The sequence below is a fragment of the Rutilus rutilus genome (assembly GCF_951802725.1).
Source record: "Rutilus rutilus genome assembly, chromosome: 10".
Lineage (NCBI taxonomy): Eukaryota > Metazoa > Chordata > Actinopteri > Cypriniformes > Leuciscidae > Rutilus > Rutilus rutilus.
The window spans coordinates 8,385,294-8,404,941 of NC_140215.1; the positions used below are offsets into that span (position 1 = coordinate 8,385,294).

Sequence of the window (19,648 nt, forward strand, 5' to 3'; positions counted from 1 at the left end):
TCAAAAAGCACTCTTAAAGGTGCATTGCGCAACATTTCATGTTAAAAATACCCGTTTTTCTAACCCATACATGCTTAAACAATTGCCTGATGGGCTGAATGAGCCCTTCTATGATCACTGCGATTGCCTCTATAGTCCTGTACAGTAAAATAAATAAGAGGGATTCGGGTCGGAATCGACTGGGCGTGACGTCATGCGCGTTCACGCTCACCTGGCTATGTCTGGCAGGTTTGTGTATTCGCCGCCATTATCCGCATCAGCGAAGACAACTCAAGCGACTTTTGCAAAAGTAGAAGATGGATTCAAAGAGACCGGCTTCTAGTTCATCCCAAACCCCAACGCAAACTCCACATAACCGCGTGCACAACTCTGGTTGCAGTTTCGCGTGTCGCCAGAAGGGGGCATAGTTCTGCAAAAACTCAGAGACTTGCGCAATGCACCTTTAAGTTCAACTAATTTCATTTGATATAAATTTAAACTAACACATTTTGATTTAATTTAATTTGCACTGCGATTAAGTATCCGAGACCATTACATTCAGTTAGCATTTAAGTTTATTCTTTTAAAGTATGATGTCATTTTAAAAAGTATGCTATAAATGATTTTTTTCACAAGAGAAAACAAAAAGAAAACTTGTGTGCAAATAGCCTTATGGGTTCAGAGAAACGCTGGAGCAGTTTCAGTTTCAGGCGTGCATTTGTTGTAGGATGCAGATATCACCGTGTGCGTACAGAACAGGATTAAGAGAGGTGACAACTGTATTTAGCTGCAGTGTGTGCTTGGTCACAGAGAGCATACAATGTTCCACTACTCATGACTCAATGTTGTAGTTCTTCATCAGCCTAAATCTCAAATGCCTTCAAGTTCAACCCCACGTGAAATCTTATCTAATTAAATCAGCCTGTAAGACAACAAACAACATGGATGCTGTGGGCGAGGCGCTAACACCTTGTGGCAACTTTACGCATACGCTAAATTTGGATTGAGGAAAGGCAATCTTATCGTTTATGTGATGCTAATGCTCCATATCTGGTGCTTCAATAAAAAGCTGCTTGAATAACATGAATATACTTAGATGATCATGTTTAGCGAACCGTTACGAATGCCTGAAGGATTACATTTTCAAAGTGCTTCTTTGTATATTTTGAGGAGACATAACACAGTGTTTCTTCAGACACCTTTATGTCCCAGGGGTTGATTTAAATACACAAATATGAAGGTCACATCTAAAATGGATCCAGGAAACTTTATCATGCCTTTTAAATATTTTGTATAGCCCTATTCGAACAGGACTAGTTTTCTAAAGGACATTTGAGTTGTCAACAATTCTTATCTCTCCACGTCTGTGATATCATGTACTGATTTGGACGGGACTGACATCTCGTGTTTTTTACAGCGGTGGGAGTGTGTGTTTTCCAGATGTGGGCGTTACAGAAGGTCATCTGCTGTGCTTGCGTCCATCACGTATGACGTATATGTCTTTTAATCTATTGTTTATTGAAATTATTTGAATTTACTATAAAAACCCTATCTGAGTAAATTTCACAAGTTAATAGAAGTGTCTGTTTATAATAAACTTACTGCTCATGAGCAGAGAAATTGTCTTGCTTCTACCTGACACGGATATAAAGTGGGCAGTCTTTGCAGATTCTGTCATTTTGCTCCATTTATTACATTTATAATTTAATTTTTTCGTCGTATACCATCCATATTGAAATGAAAGCATGCTCCAAAGACTGGGGCACAAATGTAGGTCAGGTAGGTCAAAAAACATGCTTATATACATGTATGTACACATATACACATGCATGTATATACACACTTTTCCTTTTTACATGTATATGCAAATAAACCAGTGAGAGTGTGAAAAGTGCGTTTAGTTTCTAAAAGTCCAAGGGGCCAAAAGTGGTCACAAAAACACCCAAACACAGAACAAACACATGGTCGGGTGAACAACAGCCCGCAGAATTCAGTCGACATCTGAACGCTTCATCTGTGGGCTGATTACAGCAGTCATCAGAGCAAAAGCAATGACTGCATACACACACTAATGTTACCTTAAACGACATGTGTCCTTTCCACCACTTTCTTTTGATGTCGAAGTGTGTGTATTTAGCAAGCACATTTCCAATGCTTTTCAAAAAGCAGGAGCAGATTAAAAATTAGCCATTGAAATACTTCACGTTTTAATTCTATTTTATGTTAATCATAAGTCTGATATCTTCCCGGTGGTAGATAAGCTCAGTCTTTTACTGAAGCACAGAAAGTGGGTCAGCCCTTCCTCTAAAGAGCTTCTGGCCCCTTCCTCTGTGGTACCTATTGAATTAATCACGCTTTACGCTTGGTCAAGCAGTGCTCCCAAAATGCTCCTTTTTCTAGCTCTCTCCACTTTGCTTCAAACACAGCACAATATCGTCTCATTTTAATTCATACAGATCACTAACAGCCAAACATGTTATACAGTATTTATGAAATTATGTTTAGTAAAAACAAAACAAAAAAAACTGTTCAGACTAAATTTCAACTAAATAAACACACACGTGACCGCACATTCAATATTAATTCAACATTCTTAGAGGGATAGTTCATCCAAAAAGTTAAGGGGTCATATGATGCTTTATAATGTTTTCCTTTTCCTTTAGTGTGTAATGTATCTGTTTGTGCATGTCTAACAGAACACTGATCCAGACCTGCCTCAAACGCCTCGATCGAAGTCCAGATATTACTTCCTCAAACGTACACGTCACAATGTGAAATGTTAGCATAATGCTGCCCGAAGGCATACGCAAAGAAAGGCGGCAAAGTTTTGGTGAATTGAAGTGTTGTCGACATGTTGCAGAGATGCGAAAGCAAAAGCTTTTGCTTTCAGAGGTTAATCACAGCTTTATTTATTTATAAAGCTGGTGCTCAGCAGCACAACCCAAAAGTTAGCTTTGTTAACCTTTGTAACCTATGTTAACCTATTCTATTACAGAGATAGATAGATTAAATAGCTTTTAAAATGGCACCATATGACCCCCTTTAAAACAGCCATAATTTACTCACCCTCATGTCATTCCAAACCAAACCATGCAATTATTTTGTTTGCTGAGCAAAAAAAGTAGTTTATTTGAAGAATGGGCTGGGGGATGGGCATTTTTGTCAATTTCTCATTTCGATCATTGATGTCTCAAAAAACGAGTACTCGAGCACTCGGTTTTTAAGACGGTTATGAAAATTAATGTTGACAAATAAAACTATGACATGAAAACATGTTTATGAAAACATGAACGTATGAATAGAAAAATAACTGCTACATTATGATGCATCAATGTTTTCGAAAAAGAAACATCTAAAAGGAACAGCTGCTCGAGGTAAAGCTGAAGAGTAAATGAACTGAAGCCCGTTCTATGACACTTCCTATGCGATTAATAATCAGATATCATAAAATAAACGTAATATTACAACATGCATCTGCACAAAAGGACACGAATGCGCATGTGAACTATTTTTTTTATAGTCTTTGGTTTGAAAGGGAACCTCTGGATGCGCTCTTCCCTTAACAGCGCGCTGATACACGGGCAACTAAAGCACAGAGAATTTACAACATTCTATTCTATCATAATCCAGTTCTCGTTATAATGCTGAATGTGGCATGTATATTGGCACTGCACATCTTGCACTTAATTAGATTTTTCATGAAAGTGATTACAGTCATCACTGCGCATTTTCGAAGCCATAACGAGAAACAACTTTAAAAAAAGAAATAGGTTTACTGTTAAAAATGAGAACAAAATAACGCTGCTGCATTATTAATATAATCAATGATTTTTATCTAAAAGGAATACGACCATCTCAAATAACCCAATCATAGTCAATTATGTCGGACATGGCATTTGAGCTGAAACTGAAGAGTGAAAGATAAATATTAGACAAAAAACATAATACTTAAATGAAAATTGAAAATAAGTTTAAGAACTGAAAACTGTGACTTAAAATAAGTTCAAGTTCTCCAATCATTAAAAAAAAAAAAAAAAAAAAAAACTAAAACTAAAGCGAATTCAAAATACTAATAAATAGCATAAAAGTATATAAATAATGCTAAAATAACAGTGAAGGACAGTCATGCATGTTTTGAATGACATGATTGGGAGTAATTTTCTGAACTTTAATTTTGGGTGAACTATCCCTTTAAGTTACTACATTGCTCTTCTCTGTAAAACATGGCAAAAATCTGTGTAATACTCAGCCTTAAACTGGCAATGTTAAAATTAATTTTGATTAAAATTCGATTTTGCAGATGAACCTTGAGCTGCAGGTGTCCCATAGTTGTTTAACTTCCATTGTCTCTGTGCTCAGTTTCTCCTATCTTAATAGCTAAAATCTCAACGATTATTGCCAAAAAATATCTCAACTTCAGTGGACTTTCTAAAAACAGACAAGTAACATGGGTGATATGAGAAATATATAGTTGTATAGACTATGTTAGATTTAAGGTGAAAAATTACTGCTATGTCTTCACCACTCCCAACCATGGATGATTTCCCTAGTGAGAGGATGTTAATATAAGTGGATATATGGAGAATACAAAAGAAAAATAAATATTAGTAGAACATTTAAAACTGGTGTTTTGATAACTGCTATAACCGTATAGGAGAAAAACAATAACCCTATTGCTTACAACTACGTGACCTTGTAATAGGGAAAATAATAGGAGACAGAACCTGAGGCTGCAGTTCACTCCCACTCAACCAAAAGCAACCAAACACCCCACTCCTAAAGTGACCACGGCAATGAGAAAATAAATCAAAATGCTTTTTCAGACCATAGGCTCTTTTTCTAATTAATGTGAAATGGAAAAAAAAGTTCTTGAACATCAGGAGCAAAAAGACTGCAAAAACAAGCCATTTGTCAACTGCTCAAAGCTATTGACCCCTACTGGCAGAATCACAAAACAATAGATAAGTGGGTACACTGGGATATTTAAAAGGTGCACTACTGTATGTAAAAAAAGTCAATACATCATCAATCCTTCTTCCAAAATGTGTTTTTTTTTCTTACCCTGATTTACTATGGTAAGCCTATTATGAGTGTTTATGTCACTTGCCTGTGTGTCGTGTCATATCCATAAATAGAGAAAAGTTGCTCCAGCTACTTTAACGCGAGTGGCAAGTTAGTTGTCACAATGAGTGAGAAAGGTTAACATGGAGCATGTTAAATCTCGAACCTCCGGGGAATCACCGAACAGAGGAGAGTCGGCTGGCAAAAAGAGAATGCGACAGCTCGTAATAAAACAAGAATCAACATAGGCTTGGCTTTTCGGAGATGGTGAGACCTGAGGGGTTTGAAATGTTGTAAAGGTGATGTGGAGATGACGTTTTTATTACTTAACAGGTGAGTAAGATATTTTATTGAAGAGATAAATTGCCATATGTAGCTCTCCAACAGAGTTCATTGTAAAGCATTATCTATTGTCAAGGGCCATTTCATTATGGTTGTTGTAGCGCTGTGCTGGAATTTATTTTCAAGGAAGTACCGTGTCTATTAATGGGTAACTTTAGCTAGTAAGCTTGAGATCCTGCAACTAAACTAGTTATATATCTTAAGCCTAGTAGTGATTGTTTTATGAGCAGTAGGATAATCTCTCTCCCTCTTTATTAGTTATAAGAAAGAACCATATTGATCACAGTCACGCCGAACCAAAGCACAACCAAAACAATGTTCTTCTGCAAAATGCATGCAGTTTTCTTGTTTTAACCGCCAGATGGCCAAAAGATACATAGTGTACCTTTAATTTCTCCTTTGACAAAATCATAATACTGAGAAATTTACCAAAACAGTCACCTGACATTTAAGTTAACCTGAAATGATGTTCACACACTGATGCATTTCTGAGTGAGACACAAAGTCAGATTGGAGAAGAGGGTTTGAAAATAAGAGACGTGTGATGTCAGCTGAAAAGGAAAGTTGTTTCAAAGATGAAGGAAACTTTGACAAAATATTAATTTGGAATAGCATGCACTAATTCAATTTTGATTTCATGACAATTTAATTATGATTTAGCTGTCCGTTTTCTTTCAATTTTCTCAACATTTGGTTATACGTCATGCAAGGTTTCATCTATCATTTATAATTTGTGAATGAACATTTTTGGATTCAAAACTGGGTGACAAAAAGATTAGTCAATGCAAGCACGTCCATCCAAACTGCTGACGCACTGTCCATGGCTAGCACGCTCGCTAAATGTGCTTCTGTAGAGGAGTTGAAGGGTGCTGAGATCGTACATTTACTGCACCCTACGTCCTTTTTAACTCAGTGATTCCAGAATGAACACTTTTACGGGAAAGACCTGTCTGTAACTCTATGAACAAAGTTCATATCCAACAAATACCAGATCACGAGTTAAGTAAACATGAAATGGCATTCGCAGCTCATTTTCGTTTCTACAAAACATTGTTTTCCAGGTGCAACATATTTTTCCAGGTGGAAAACAAAAAGTAGGCTGGGACCTGAATTGATTATCAAATTGAATTTGACACTTAGAATGCAAAGAATTGTTTTAATTGGAATAATGTTCAACAAGACCAGAAACCTGTAAATGGAGTTGTTTCATGTTGACTTTAAGGTAAAGCTAAACCATAAAGACGTAGAACAGGGAGTGTGGTCCTCTCTGGCAGAAAGATGGGGTGAGTCCCCAGACAAGTGGGCTGGCAGAGAGGCCTGGACAGATCAAGCGCCATGATTTATCGTGTTAAACACATCACTAGTCCTGTCAGTGTATCAAGGGCGAGAGCTTAACAAGAGGCGACAGTGTTTATTGGAGACACTGGCTCATGCGAGATTTCAGGGCAAATTATAGCCTGAGGCAGTTTGTCTTTTCTCTTGCTCTCGAAATCACAACCAGGGCGGGCTCGAGGATGAGAGACAAAAAGCAACCAGGAAGAAGGGAGGTAACGGAGAGATAATCGGCAGTATAGTAGGGCGGAAGCAGCACAGTCATTCTTCATCAACCTGAAAGACTGTCAAAAACTATTTTCAGAGTGGCCAAAACAAGAGCCAAATTAAATTGTTCATGCTGTCTAAACTATTTTTACTTGTTTTTTTGTTTTGTTTTTTTACATTTTGTCCTGGATTAGCCCTTCTTAATACAACAAATCTGGCCATAAAAAAAAAATATATATATATTTTCACCTGTCAATCAAAGGTGTTCCCTTGAATGTTTAATAATTAACTAATTTGATCATGCTTCCAGCCACCAATAATAATTGTATTTAAACCATCGTATTACATTTAAACAATTCCACCGATTTTTGCCAAAAACAGCGCAGAAAATGTGTAAAAAGTCCAGTTTTTTTTTTTTTGTCCATGCCCGGTCGGAAGGGCCATGCAGAGATTTGAGATGAATCAACAGTTTTTATGCTCAACATGAAAATGACAATAATCAAAAAGAGAATTTGCTGTTGAGGATTAAATGTTGCATGTGTAGTGCAAACATAATAAAATGATTTCAAACAGGATTACAAACCCACAGCAGAATACTTCCACAGAGATTTACAGCAGGATCAAAAAGATCAAAGAGAAAAAAAATGTCTATACGAGCCAAGTGCAATAAATAGCATTCTGTTTTTTTCTACTATAATAAACATATGGCAACTGAAAAGTCTGAATAATCCAAAAATAAAAACACTGATGTATGCAAATGAGTAACAGACCACCCACTTCTAATGTCTTGATTTTCACGTTCACAAGAGTTCTCAAATGTAAAATATGTGCAAATGGTCCCCTTAATACCGATTTGAAGATCTGTATTGTGATTGCTTCAGCTAAAAGAGGATATTCTCTCTGGTGATGAGGTTATTATGATGGGTGGGGAGGAATTAAATTAAAACCTCTGAATAAAGAGCAGGGTGGGAGAATCTGATCTGCAGCCATTAGAGATACAGAGAGGGAATAATGTTGGAAGATCCTCCGACTGTTGCAATTTTATAAACAGAAAACACAAAGTAATATAACAGGAGCAAGAGGGAAATGCTAAATGTAATCTGAGTCTATCCACCATCATCTGGCCGTCCCTAATCCTCCAAGGCAGTCATTACATTCGAACATAAACCGGCCATAAGCCTGCTCCATAATTCCACGCCATAAGGAGAATTTGACTGCAGAAAGTGTTCCTTTCATCCTAAACTGTCATAAAATACTCCAAATCATCTTATGAACCCGTTCATAAAATGAATGTCAAATACTACATTGTGTATATATACATTTGTACTTTTTCTAATTGCACAATACTTTTTAATATAACATTCTCAGCTTGTGATTCTGTGAAAATAGGATGGATGTTACACAAATAGAATCTATTGTGTTGCTTTGTCTATAGTTCAACAGAAAGAGAAACATGTTCAAACAATATGTATAATTTTAAAAAGGATTCAAAATTACCCATACCTAAAACCTGAAATTCAATATTCACATTTGTATGTGAACAATAACTTATCAAGCTTATCAATAAATCAAGCCCCTTACAATACTTTTATGAATTACAACAAAACTGTAGTTTTTAAATGACCTTTCATTTTATTAAACACACACACACACACACACACACACATACATATATATACATATATATACACATATATATACACACACACACACATATATATACAGACACACACACATACATATTATATATATATATATATATAAATAAAAAGTTATAACTTTTTAAAAGTTATTACAAATAAAACAATAAATAAAAATATTTTGTAACCTTTATATTTGATAACATATAAATTTGAAATACATTATATAGATATTTTATACAACAGACATAACTTTGCAAATTGTTTCATTAAATTAATATTCCACATTGCTCTCTTTTTAACCAAAATAATTGAGTTATTAAATTGTATTAAAATGTAAACTTATTAAAATGTTTGTTGGTTGCAGCCCTAATCGGGAGCTAAACGTTTTTAAAGGGAGAATTTGAACTATCTTTCAAAAAATATTCAATCATATCCTCATATCCTCCAGTTTACATTAAGAATAACCAAAAACACTACTGATTAAGACCAAGCCAATTGTGCAGAAACCTAGTCTTCATTTTCCTTCATGCACAAAATGAGCAATCACACAGTTCTTGCTACAGATAAAGTAGTTTTCCCTAATCAAAATTTTCCTGAGAAACGTATCGATTAAAACAGCCACTGATTGATTTCCTAATCATGCAAACAAGCACACTATGTTAAAACCAAGTGATAATACATCTTTTCACTGTAAAAACAAAATGTAGGTTTTCTGGCACACACGTTGCCGGTGGGCATGCAGAATCACCAGGGCTGGGGTCCCTTTGGCTGGGCGTTGTGTTATGAGGGAGGAGGGGGCGCATGAACACTCATATGTGAACAACTCTAGAGGAGCCTTTTGTTGCAGTACGCGTGTCTGCAGGGGCACCCTCCCCTACTCAGCCTGACAGGCGGCTTGAAAACTGTCAGCCCTGATCACTCGCCCTTGCCTGGATCTCAACCCAAATTATAATCAAGAGCTCAGTCGCCCAGCAATGCCAATGTAAGATCAAGCAAAACCAATCCAGCGATCTGAGACGGTCGGTACCGACCACCCATGCTACGCTAACCGCCTACTAATCGAAAGTGCCGAAATGCTAAATGGAGACACCTCTGGTCGTCTTCAGGCATCACAGTGAAAACCATTTTTGAAATCATCGACATGCTGGTAGAAAGCACAATACTGATTTAAACCTGTATCTTTAGACACAGTACATATCTGCAAATAAACTGAATAATGTAACTATAATGCAAAGTTCAACCCTTGAATTAGAAACTTCTATGGCACCAACAATCCATTAGACATGTTGTGAATATTGACAATATAAACACACAAATTAAAACTCTTAAGGTTCTCAGGTTCAAAATAACCTAAAAGATTGTAAAAAAAAAAACGTTTGGTCTGTTCATACATAAATCTGTTAAAAACCTGGCAATTGGACTCCATACCAATAGTTTTTTAGGATGAAATCTCTTCTGCTTCATTGTGACAGATAAAGAACCCATGACGATAATTGAAGTAACGACGGCGAACAAAATTGTGTACCTCTCTAGAAGTATTAATCAAAGGGCCGAGCAGCGTTTAATGTTACGAACTGCCATCAAGGTCGGAATCGCAACTGAGACTGACACACAAGTCACAATCCTTCACGCCATACTGTCTGCGGCATACAAAGCATTGTCGAACAATATACGGATATAACACAAACGCCACAACCTACAGCAAATAAAGCAAATCACTTCAAAAATATCTCAAGCTACTTGGCTTAGACTACAACACCACAACAGTTTAAAAAAAAAACTCTTCAGATGTAAAGACTATTTCATTTAATGTTAAATGGTCAAAAATCTAGATATAGTCCCAAACCGCTAGCATTAGGAAACTTGGGCCTAGAAGAATGATTCCAATGGATGATTCTAAAGGAGCATCATCCATAAAGACATCGTTAGGTTAATTTTCATAATCAGTGAACGGACATACAAAATGCTGTTTCTTATGACCAATCATAACTGACCAGGCCACAATGTTATATTGAAACATATGCCAAAAAATAACGTTTGAAAGCATAAAAAGATTTACCTTCAAAGAGCTCCTAACCGATGGCTACCAATATTGATGTTCGGAAAGGACTGAAATTAAAAACCACAGAGGGAAAATGATGTCTCCAGCGATCTCTCGCTCAGCCCCAATGGAACGGCACCATTTGATTGGTCCTGGTATTAGGTCATGTGGGTAAGGCGCTGGACACGTGATCCCTCACCGGATACAATGCGCAAAACAAAAAAAACGCCTAAATCCAAATTTCACTGCAGTAGTCCCTTGTTTGTCGACAGCATTATCACTGCTTGGGCTGAGGTAAAGGTTTTTGAGGCTAGAGAAGTCCCAGTACGCTCAGCGAGCAGCCCCAGGGGTATTGGGGGTGGAATCGGCACCCAAGACTCCAGCCGTCTGGGTATCTCCAGCGGGCGACACGTCAACGAAACTGTACCCACCACTGTACATGCCCATTCCTGCAGTCTGGTCCAGCCAAGGGTGTCTGGTCACCATCTGTACACTCTTACATCAGTTACTTTTGTCATTACACTGTATACTTGTCTGTTGTGACATTTAAGCTTCAACCTTCATATGCTTCCATGCCCTTTCTTCCTATCCCTCATCCCACTCTGTCCTCATTTTTTCAGAGCTAAAATACGCATGGCATGAACAATAAAAACAGACATGGCCTGAAAACCAAGAGGTTTAAGCAGGGTGAGGGGTGGCTTTCGATCAACATCACAATGTCTGACAGTCATTTTTGTCCACCAGCCATTTTAATCTGGCAGAGTGAGGAATTATGGGGAGCTGCGCTGGCACAATCTGGATTAAAAACCCTTGGCTAATTCGCTTCAGTTGATCAGGAGACTTAATCATGAATCATTGAGGTTAAAACCCTGTAGAATCACGAATCATTTACAGGAACTACAAATTGTTACTGAGACAAATATTTGAAAGCCTTTGAAAGGTTTTAAAAAGTCACTTAAAGCACAGTATGTGAAAAATTTAAGACAACCTAAGACATCAACTTGAAAGCATTTAACTATGAGACCCCATCGAATGGGTGCTTCTTCCGTGAGGTAAATTCGATCCGGTCACTGAAGACAACAGAAACACTCATTCAAAGAGACAAACGTTCAAACATTCACAAAGGGAAATAAACTTCAAGTGATTCCTGTGGAGAAGCACAAACCAAAATCAGAAACCCAAGATATGCGTTTTAGCATCCTTACCAGTTAAAGGGAATTTCTCAAGGTTTAGTAAGGACCAGAGATGGAAGACAGTAGGCAAAATGAGAGGAACGTGAATGCGCCTAGTCCTATAAGTAAACTCGACCATTGCCTCCAGCAAGGTCAAAAGACAGGGTGGGGTGGGAAGCACAGTGGAGTTGTTTGGGAACAGCATTGGGTTCATCATACACTCATCAATTGAGCAAGCTAATAGGCAATGACGACCATTAAGGAGACAAAGATACAACAATCGTACAGAGTTTGAAAAAGGCGAAGGGAACCTGATCTCATAGAAAGAAATTATTTTATTTTATTTATTTTTTTTTACAGAACATCAAATCAGTCTCTTCAAAGTACTCTCCTAATGTATGTCCGACAGTGCAGAAGCACTCCCTGGATTGATCAGTTTAACTTTGTCTGTAAGCCCTAATTGAGCCACAGGCCTGCGGGGTTTAATTAAGAAGCTCATTACTGACTGCATGACACAAGGACCGCTGTACTGGCTCAGTGCCTTTGCTTCGAGAGGCCTGAAAAATCCATAAATCGTTAGTCGGAATGTGCAAATGCCAACATGAGTACCGCATGACAGCGGCCTCTTATTTTATGCACTCGAGCAAAATCTCTTTCCACTCAGATCCTCAAAAAGAGTTCTTCAGGACGTTATTAGTGACAATACGGGTTATTTTTTACCGTGGAAAGAAAGGTTCTTACCCCACTACCTTCGAAATGCTCGAGGTCAGTGTGAGAATGGTTCTTCCTTTCTAAGAGGAAGTGGATGCTTAAGACACGTTGCCGTGCAGGTTTGAGGAATTCTGTAGTTTAAGTGCATCCCTTGGCCATACCTTCACACACACAGGGTGAGGATAAGAGGAAAATTCTGTTGCCTCAGGTCTCAGTCATAATGTTGCAAAAGCTTTTACGTTAGACTTAGCTAGAGTTGGTAATGGAAAATTTCGCCTGACCCTCCATTTGGTTGCAGTGAGAGCTTTCAATAAATGGGACACCCCTGCAGCTAAAACCAATAGCTTGTGACATCCATTTCAAATGGATCTTTCAGAGTGGAACTGTCACCTTTATGGTGCATAAACAACCTTGATAATTCACAGAGCTAAAACATGCGAGGCCATGTAATGTACAAAATGTTCAACCAAAAAAGTAGAAAATTCTGTTATTTATTCACCTTCATGTCGGTCCAAACATGTGTGACTTACTTTCTTCTGTGGAACAAAAAAATCTTAATTTTTAAATAAATTGTAAATTAAAAAAACGTGTAAAGAATATTTTGTAGCTATTGTAGAATAATCATTACGAAACACTTTTAGATAAAAAAAAGACTAAAGACACCACTGATATCAAAAAGGTGTCATTTGCTTTGAGAGGTAGGGTGGGGGGCCAGATTAAATTAATAACTTTACATCGATGTGTTCGTCAAAACCACTGTATGACTTCATATACAGTAGACCACTTTTATGATACTTCTATGGTGATTATTATTTTTTTTTGTAAACTTGACAGCACCCATTCTACTCGCTGTCATTATGTGAGGGAAAAAAGTGTCAGGTAACTCTTCAACTTTTGCATACCACTAAAAAAAGGATTACAAGAAAGCATGTCAAAGCAAGTAGTTTACAGTGACATGAGGGGGAGTTATTGACATTTTTATGTCTGGGAGAAATATTCTTTTCAGTGGTTCCCAAACTTTTTAGAGTTTGTACCCCCTGAGGAGTTTACCAACCTTCAGCGTACCCCCTCTCTTCCACTTAGTCAAAAAATTAGGCAATTTGAAAAATATATATATGTTATTTTAAAGGGGTGATATAATGCCCCTTTTTACAATATGTAAAATAAGTCTCTGTTGTAGACTTGTAGTCAAGACCGCCTAAACCGAGACCAAGACACTACCAAGACCAGAGGGTATCGACACCAAGACAAGACCAAGACCAAGACCAAGACCAAGACAGACCAAGTCAAGACCAAGACCAAGTCGAGACCAAGACCGAGACCAAGTCGAGACCGGAGGGAAAAAAATAGACTAGTGTTGAAGCTGAGCAATATGAATTCAAGAACAGCAGCATACTAGGGTTCAGCCGCAGTTTACATTCAATACATATTATATGGTATTACTTCAACTACACAGGCAGAACAATACAAAGACAGACCATGTCATGTGTGTGACTGTGAGCTCACTGTAAATGTCTTTGCAGGGTGAGATCAACTATATGTAGCAATTGCATGACGGCTGTTACTGCACTATTAGAGGATTGAGACTCCCTTAACTTTTGTGTACTATTGAGGACTGACATGACTGGTACTGACTGGTTCATCTGACAAAACATCAAACACCTCCAACACCATCTTTCTCCTCCAACAACTGTCTAAAGAATGAGAAATATGTAACCAATTGAAATTATACTTAATGTGTAGATGAAATCGTAACATCAAATTAAAGATACGCAATTAAACTTGGATTAGGCCTAATGTTTAGTCAACACAACGGAGATATGCAGATGATATTTAAAAGACCATTTATTTAGTCTAACACCATCTTAAAAACAATACTGTAATCAAACAACACACACACACACACATACACACACACACACACACACACACACACACACACACACAGAGAGAGATATCAAAGACACAAATTAATCTAAGCAAATGCCTGCCTATCTCTGCCGATTTCGGAGTCTCCAAATTAATCCATTCTGCAACTTTTAAATACATAATAAAATGTTTAAAAACGAAATTATAGGCTTAACTGCAGGATACGAAAGTTGGTCGTTTTGTCGCTATGGTTACACACACACACACACACCGTTGGCGGTGCGCTCAAAGTCATCTGTCAGTTGTGCAGTTACCCAAAATCTCCTGAATGAAGTTAAAACCCATCATGTCACTGATATGTGTTTTTTAAATCAAGTGATCAAAGTGCTCGTTGCTGCTGCGATCAGTGGCGCGGATAAAGTGTTTTCTCGTATATTGGGCGCACACGCCGCACTGTCTTCACTCGGACGCGCGCTTCAATCCGTTCCGTTGCGGATAATAATGTTGCATTATCGAACGTTGTGTCGTCGTGGATATTGTAGTAGCCTATTGTATTGCTAAATCCCCGACCACTATGTCAGTCTGAGACAGCGAGACCTAGACAAGACCGAGAGGTCCGAGACCAAGACAAGACCAAGACCAAAGACCGTCAAGGCCGTGACAAGACCGAGACCACGTAAAAGTGGTCTCGAGACCGGTCTCGAGACCAAGACCGGTCTCGAGACATACATCACTACTCTGTTGTCCCCAGAGTGTGTATGTGAAGTTTTAGCTCAAAATACCCCATAGATAATTTTAAGGCATTTTAAAATTGTCCCTTTTTGAGGGTCGGTTAAAACGCATCGTTTCATGTGTGTCCCTTTAAATGCAAATGACACAGACAAAGAGGGCGGGGCTTCATGTGTGTTATTATCAGCTCCGGTTACCTCATGCAGACACACACTAATGTCAGAAACTGCTCTGCCTTTTATGTTTAAACTGGATTCGGACAATGATGGAGAGACTCAAGAAGAAGTGATAACATGTAGAATGCAACAGGATGTTTATGAATGGTTAGTTGATGAATTTGTGATGTGGAGTTAACTATCTTCAAGTCTTTGATTAGCATATTCTGTCATAATAATCTATAAAATCGCTTGTGTGGGAACTGTTGTAAGATGCCTACAGAGTGACATGCTATTGCATTTGTGTTACGTACTGTATTGCATGTGAAAACTCGGATGCGACAGCTTGAGCAGACTCACAAATGTGCTCCAATACAACTCTTCCTCTTCTCAACATGGACTGTGTGTTCCCAGGGGCGGTTTATGTAAATTTTTGTGTTAGTGATGTCACTAACCCGGGAGGAATGTCATGTAGTCCCTTCCAGCCATTTGTTTTAGTCCTTAAAAAACGATTTCTTTAAAAGCAAATGTCTCCCTTTGCTTTGAACGTTGAGTGCTGTAACTTTGCTGATGTTGTTTATGTTTAAACAGCAACATTACACACTAACTAAAGTTAGAAAAGTGAAACCATAATCATCAACCCCTTTAAGATGGGGTTGAATTATCCAAGTTTGGGAACCATTACTTTAAAGGATTTTTTCATTCTTTCTCTTTGCTCTGAGAGAGGTGAATTTAAGCACAAAGACAGCCGCGGAGAGAGACATTTCTTATATACCCTTTTGTTTATGAATCCTTCAAGATACTTTTTCCCATTAAGTGCATATGAACACAACTAAGATCCCTTCCAACTATCCATGCGTCCCTTTCTTGTTCAACTAGAAAGGCTTCTCATATACCTATCAAGAATTGGCAGATATTTAAAGGGATAGTTCACTATTGTTGTTCCAAACCTGTATGACTTTCTTCTGTGGAACACAAAAGATGTTTTTGAAAAGGTATTTTTTGACCACACTGACTTTCACAGTTATTCAAAATACCTTCTTTCGAGTTTAAAAGAAAGAAAGTCAAAAAGGTTTAGAATGACAACGAGGGTGAATAAATTATGAAATGTTTTACCTCTAAGTGAACTATCCCTTTAGCACTGCTAAAATCCTACAAAAAGGAAGAGTCGACAACAGCTTTGCCAGGATACCAAAATTTGGGATCAAAACTTCACACACACAGAATGAAACTTGAATCTGTCTATTGCGGATGCAAGAATGCAAGCTGCTCTTTAAAGGCAATTTTTTAGAGACAAGCAGCAGAATTAATGCAAACACAGGCATATGTGCATTGCATGCAGTGTTACCGAGGGAACTGTTGTTGTTGGTTTTGAAAGAAATTAAAAGAAATTGAAAGAAATTGTTAATTAAATGAATAAATAACAGGAATACATTAAAAATGTATTTATGAATTTAAATTAATAATACATAACTTTAATATGAAATATGACTATTTTTATGGTATTTGTGATTGAATAAAATGCTGCCTTGGTAAGAATAAGGGAGTTTTTTCAAAAACATTAAACAATCTCACTGACCCCAAACTGTAACGGCAGTATACGTTTTATACACACTATACCAAAGCACTATTCAAACATGCTAGAAACAAGATTAAGAGTGAAAAAGAAAAAAGTAAAGTAAAAGATTCTGCTGTTTGTTGCTGCACTTCTAAAAAGACCCCTATAAAATATAGGAGTATAAGTAAATGTTTTCTGGGAAAAACACTTTAGAAAGCTTTCATTTAAGAAGTTGGGGTATATATTTTGAATGAAACGAAAAATAAAAAATGCAAAAGCAAAAGCCAATCGCATAGAAAAATAATGCAAAAGAATAATTTGGTGTGGAGATATTCAGCTATTGTGTATCAAGAGGAAACAGGCGCTGCATATTAATGTGGTCCATCCTGCTAAGATGTCTGTTCAGGTCAGCATGGCAGCACACTACATGGCTCATCCTTCCTTAAAGCAAAGCCTCATCATCCTTCAAACAGCGCCAGTGATTCAGAGAGACCTCTGGAGTCTTCTGGGTCTTTCCTTCCTTGCTGTCCTATGCTATATCCTCTCTGATCTAGAACACAGAGCCCAAACACTGCGGCTCATGTGGCCGGGTGTCGAGACCCAGTGACACAGGACTGAAGTGGCCGAGGAAGATGTCACAGCGACTCACTGATGAAGTTCTCCCAGAGTTCTCATGCCAAACCCCCTCTCCCTGTACACACTTAAGGCTATTCTTCATAGCATGTTTGACTCCAACTGTCTACACTGGCAACTTAAACATACAATACAGAAAAACAAATGGAATCAAAAATCTGTTATACAGGTCCCTAATTGCTATCTGAAAAAAGGATAATACAATTGAAACTGCATTGTCAGCGAGGATGTAATTGCAAAGGCCTGTAGAACCAGTCTAAATAAATCAACATGCATTTATCAGTGTCTGAACGTTTGTCTCAGGGGAGTTATAAGATGTCATTTGGATGTTTTATTTGCATTCTGACGAGAAGGCAAGAGTGATAAAACATCTGCTCTCAGTTGCAGAGTTTTGAAGAACAAACTAATTGTTCTCTCCTAGTTTCTATCTAGAAAAGCTGGTACCTTGCATGTTACACAAATTCTCTTGTATTTCTGGGGGCTCATGGGAAGATTAATGTTGCAGATATTTGTTCAAAACATAAATGGAATTGTGAGCTAATTTAAAATAAGGAGGCGTTACATTGTTTCTGAGAAATAAACTCGTAATTGTGAGATATAAAGTTGCAATTATGAAAAAAACACTCACAATAATGAGAAATAGTTGCAATTTCAAGATAAACTCATAATTGTGAGATATATAGCTGCAATAAATAAACAGTCACAATATTCAGAAATCATGAGAAATAGCTGAAATTCTGAGAAATAAACTCACAAAGTAAATTATGAGAAAAAACAAATTTTCACACGAAGCAGAAATGAGCCTAAATAGTTCTGGAGGCAATTATACCTGATTCTGTTCAGAATATTCTGTTTTTAACAAAGCTTAATGTATTTTAATGTGCCTATGTACAGTATCCCTGGTTGGAAATCAATGAAATACGAGACTACAAGAAAAAAAAAGGAAAAGAGAACAGAATTTAGTCACCCATCTGCAGCGGGGGAAAAATAGAGCTGTGTATATATGAATATTTTACGCACGCAATAACCAAATATGCAAACAACATTGTAAAACATGCTTATATAAATAAGCTTTCAGAATGAGTGGATCTATAAAATCAAAGCCAAAATGCCTGCCTTTGTTGTTTTCTGGAGCACTGAGAAGTGTGTGTGTGTGTGTTTAATGCCCTGCCTTAGAATCAGTCAGGCTGCATCAGCATCAAAGTGAATCATTAGTGGCAGAGGAAAGTATTGCAAAAAAAGCTTGAACAGAAACAAACAATCCATGTGCTGTTGAAAATCATGACTTTTAAACAAGGCAAATTATGCAGAACACAAAAGTGCATTCTGCTCGAGACCGGATCAATGTGGCACTCGCTCTGGATTTCAAAAAAGCTCAGCTGACAGGCAGGGGCGGTTTTGGGGGGGAACTTTAGCAAGGTTGTTAAAACGATCAAATTAAGTGTTTTTCCTTCTACAGAGTACTAAAAACCTCCCACGTCCACAGTGTTCAGTGACATAAGTCGCAGACTATTCCATTAGATAACACATCCATATTGGACATTAAAACTATGGGGAGAAAATCCTATTAGCTATTATTGCTCCCATCCTAACCACTGTACTAAATACAGATAAAGCTAATGCTAAAAATAACTTGAAGCTATCCTAACTGATGCAATACTATGCTACTAACTAACTATGCTTCGAACAATACTACACTAACTGCGAATTAACTACCTAGGCTACACGAAATAATCTAAATAACTATATAAATGCTATGCTAACTAGATGCTAATATACGCTATCCCGATCGTTTTCAATACACGCAATTCCAACTCCTGACTCGCTACAGTGGTTTTGATAGAACAAGATGCTTTTATACCAGGGACTGCTAAGGGCATGGTGAGCTGGTCTCTGCTTACGTCACAGGGTACCACAACTGCCAATAGGAAAATTCAACTGCAGTAGCCACCGTTCAACCTGAAGAGGGCAGCACTCAGACATTTTTACACCATATATTGTAGAATTAAAACACACACTAAAACACCCAAATGTCAAAAAATGCACTCGAATCAATGAACAGCACTAATAAAGCCCCAGTCTTCCAAATCATTAACTAAAAAAGGTTGTTTAGGGTTTAGTTATCCTTTAAAGGGATAGTTCACCCAAAAATGAAAATTCTGTCAGTAATTACTCACCCTCATGTCATTCCAAACCCGTAAGACCTTCATTCATCT

At 37.6% G+C, this 19,648-nt stretch overlaps 1 protein-coding gene across 13 annotated transcripts in view; it reads right to left on the bottom strand.

The window, feature by feature from the left end:
- Positions 1 to 19,648, bottom strand: part of pcbp3 (poly(rC) binding protein 3) — a 63,281-nt gene that overhangs the window by 16,381 nt on the left and 27,252 nt on the right. For 3 of the 13 annotated variants that reach the window (XM_084422093.1, XM_084422091.1, XM_084422089.1), the window contains exon 1: positions 10,624 to 10,734. The exons of 9 other annotated variants lie outside the window; for them this stretch is intronic. The gene's annotated coding sequence lies outside the window, so the exon portion shown is untranslated. Of the gene's footprint in view, positions 1 to 10,623; positions 10,735 to 19,648 lie in introns of those variants that run through there. One more of the 13 variants, XM_084422085.1, reaches the window with a different exon arrangement.